The following is a 4,296-nucleotide window of genomic DNA, read 5'->3' as shown; positions in this document are numbered from 1 at the left end:
CGGATTGAAGATCTGCGTCTTCTGAAGATATTATACGGACTCAGTAGGGGAGTTGAAGACTCAGAGATTTGTGCGTCTTCAGGGACTTGTGAATATTCTATTAGGTTTTCGATTTTTGAGGAAAGTGTTCTGGTAATATTGTTTGGGAGAGACAAAGAGGAGTTTAGGAGAATAGGTTGTGTTTCTGTGGATGTTTCCATGGGAAATAAAGTCTCTCTCTACTCACCCCTTTCCATATTATATCATGGTTCCTGCTTTTAGAGAAGACAAGGAAGGAAACTGGCTTTCCTTTTGGCTCTGATACCCACCGACATGTGATTGGTTGGGTTGAATTTGAATTTTTCTGACCAACCCATGATGAACCGGACCGAGTCGAGATGGGTTACCCGTTTTGACAGTTCTAGTATAAATTGATTAGGGTAATATTTTAGTTTGTTTCATTCTTTTCAACATATTCCATAAATATGTTATTTTCCGTAGATATTGTAGGCATGTGGCGTACAAGTGCTGCTTGCCTTTTCAAAAATAGTGAATGAAAGGAAAGGAAATGGAGCATGAGAAACTATAAATAAATAGAAAGAGAGAAAAAGTTAGTAGAAGCATCTGAAATAAATACAAAAATCAAATATATAATTTCGGTCCAGAAATTTCTTTTTACAAAATTCGATTTCTTAGTTTTAAATTATCCATAAGTTCTTGCTTTCAATTTTTATAGTTTTAAAAGTATATCACTGTCAAATTACATTCAATATCAAGTTCTTATATCGCTACTATAATTGTTAATAATGTAATGAAAGTTATAAGTATCATGCGTTTTTTTTCTCAATCTCACTGTCATATTTAGAGTAGTAAAAATTTATGAATAATTAAACTCAAAATTGAACATTGTCACGTATAATTAAAAACTAAGAGATCAATTGCGTAAACAAAATTTAAAACAAAATTACGAATAATTATGAATTAAGGGACTAAAATTGCAGGGGAAAAAAACTAGAACCAAAATTACAATCAAATCTAAAATATAAAATAAAATTAAAATATTACTGCTTTTTCAATTTCTTCTCCCAAATGTTTCTATATTCTTCTAAACATACTACTTTAATTTCATCACTCCTAATTCTGCAGAGTTGAAAGTTTTCATATATAGAAAATACATATCCTCATCCATGCTAAGGAAATAAAAAAGTCGTTTTGTTGAATCGGGACAATAACACAAAAACAAATGTTTTTAGTAAAATTCTAAATATATGAAAAATTAATTCTAATAAAAGAATAGATTTCGGGTTTTTATAGAATCCAATCTATCCTCCAGCATAGACATAAAATTAAAAAAATACTAGTAACGTTTTTCAAATTTTAAGATGACTTTTTACTTCAGTTCTTATAATTGTGTAAATATATTTTTAGAAAATTACCAGTAACATTTTGAAATTATTTGTAATAAAATTATAGTTATTTGCAAAACTAGTATAGATTTTGATTATTTTAAAACCAAAGTCTACAATTATACAAAATTAATTAAAAATATCACGACATTTTAAAATTTTTTTAAATTAATGTCGATTTTGAAAACGTTTTTTTTTTCTACTAAAGAAAAAAATTGAGAAAGTATGATATCACAAATTTGTTTCAGTATAATAAAAGTTTATAAATAACTGTTGTGTGTTTTCTTCTCATCATAAAAAAAAAGTTAAAATTAATTAACTTAGTACAATGTTTCAACAAATGATTTCAGAATATTGTCATAAAAAACATAATCAATTGTAGTAAATAAGTGTCGGAATTTTGGAAGGAAAATGTAGTAAATAATGGTAATAATTAATAAGTGGTTAAGTTGATGTAATGTTGGCAACATGATTAATGGAAAGAAAATAAAATCATTGGAGACAGGATAATAATAGAGGCCCCATGGATGTGCAAAAATTCTTTTGTTGCAATTAAAGATTTACATGTGAAAACAGTTTTACACAATCATACTCAAAACAAAATGCATTGAACAAAGTGGCTTCTTGTCATTTAAACAAAACCTTCATCACCAACTATAATCACATACTTCCTAATCTAAATTATAATGGACCCCTTCGTAATATATTTTTTATTTCTTGGATTCTCTTTAATGTCACCCTCATCACAAATGAAAAAAATAATCATTCCAAACTTTATAAGCATCAAAACAACCAACATTATTATGCATCACATCACACATATATAGATAAATCAATATCAATTTAGTCCAATTAGTTGAAATGATGATTAAAGATGCACTTCATTGTTATGAGGATGATCTATGTATTTCATTCTTATTTAAACCGTTTCAATATAACAATTACATTTTACTATACAAATTATGAATTAATCTATTTGAATTTTACAATTTATTATATTAATCATAACAAAAATATAACTTAATATCAAATTCAGAATTAATACCTAAACTAGTCTTTAAATAAGTATCTTATAGAAGATAGGTCTCTAATTGAAACTGTTCATATAAATAAGTACTGAAAATTTCAATTTTTTTTATTACTTTTAAGTCATATTTATAAGGAGACGCATTTCTTTTTATGTTTAATACAGAATATCAAGTATGTAGAGGAATTTTTACAAATATTAATCAAAAAAGCTTATCAATTATGAATTTAAATATTTATTCACTTTCAAAACAGTATAACTTATTGACAAAATTATCTCTTACAACTTAACAAAATCATATAATCATCCTATAATTCACACATTAAGTGAAATTTTTTATAATATTAAATTATAATATGTAAGTAGAAGTAATTTTTTTCTTTATTTAATTAGTTTAGTAGATTCAAATAAGGCTAAAAATATCATCTCATGGTATCAAAATATTATTAAGCGACTAGTCTCAAAAAAAAATTAAGTCTATGATGACATCCAGTTTTAGAATCTTCTCAATTTCTATATTGAATCTTTTAGAGAAGACTGAAGGGAAAAAATTCTCTTTTAGACATTTTTTGTTTTGTTTTATAGAAACTATATTATTATACATTTAGAGTGAGTTACGTAGGCTGTATTAATTATAATTTGTTGAGGTTTTAACATGTGGGTAATGAAACATTCTGATCCAACTCAAACTCATGCCTGCATCAACACCTACACTAATTATTATTCTTCCTCTCTCATTCTTTACATCCACATGCTATTCCGTACTACCAAACAAACCCACCATTATCTTCTTTGCTTCCTTCATCTTCTTCTCCCTTTTCTTTATATTATTGCTTCTTTCAATAATGTACAACCTTATGCCTATACACACAATATAATGAAAACCAGTGAACAAAATAAAAAAAAAAAGTAAAAATATGGAGACTGTCCACTAAAAATTTTCTCACCGCCATCTCACTTCACATGGGTGTGTGCTCCAAAGTCATCGTTAAATTTTTTTGAAGAAATGCAAAACTAATTAGAATAAATGATTTCAATGGAGATGCGGGGTATCGATCCCCGTACCTCTCGTATGCTAAGCGAGCGCTCTACCATCTGAGCTACATCCCCTTTGTTTAAGAAAATAAGTAATATTAATTTTGTTTTAGCTATAATGAAAACCAGAAAGTGTCATATAATATTTTCCTTTTATTTCGTATTTTCGTGCCAAGTATTTACATACATAATGATTAGTACTTCTTCCCAACTTAATATGAAAAAGTATTATTTGGCTGATCGAATTATGAGTAAATGTTATTTAACTTTATCTATTTACTTTTATTATTTTTAAATATTTTTACGTCAAGGCTTTTATATCGTTATTAATGAATACTATTAAGGATAAAAAATACTTTTTTTTATGAATAAGATTCAAAGATAATAAGGGTAAATGTTGAGTTTCGAAGAGGAGGAACGAATAAATAAACCCAAAAAAGATAGGGAAGTTTTTTTGTGTTATTGTTTTCTTGTATTTATATGTCTTTTGAATTTAAGAACAATGACGTTTTCAAAGTTTGATGAGTAATTTTGAATTCATTATTTAAAGCTTAAAGTTATAAAGATGAGATTTTATGAAATTGCATAAATATTTGAATGCATGGATTTAAATGATGAGTTTTGTGAAGGTGATTATGTTTTTGTTAGTTGTCTTTGTATATAAGGAGAATGTGTTCTATTTTTTATCGGGAAGGCTACTACTTAAGGGTGATATGTTTCATATTTGGTTGGGGAGATTACCATCTGAGGGTGATATGTTTCACTTTTGGTAAGAGAGATTGTGTGAGGGCGATGTGTTTCATTTTTGGTTGGAAAGACTACTATGTGAGGACGATGTGTTTCATTTTT

General features: G+C 27.1%; 1 non-coding gene across 1 annotated transcript; it reads right to left on the bottom strand.

The window, feature by feature from the left end:
• Positions 1-3,449: 3,449 nt before the first annotated feature.
• On the bottom strand, positions 3,450-3,522 carry TRNAA-AGC. Its single transcript has one exon. It is a non-coding gene; the product is annotated as a tRNA-Ala (tRNA).
• Between the last annotated feature and the right edge of the window lie 774 nt (positions 3,523-4,296).

This window comes from Vigna radiata, chromosome 2 (assembly GCF_000741045.1).
Source record: "Vigna radiata var. radiata cultivar VC1973A chromosome 2, Vradiata_ver6, whole genome shotgun sequence".
NCBI classification, from domain to species: Eukaryota; Viridiplantae; Streptophyta; class Magnoliopsida; order Fabales; family Fabaceae; genus Vigna; species Vigna radiata.
Note: the sequence above shows the minus strand (reverse complement) of the source record. Positions and strands in the feature narration are given on the sequence as shown.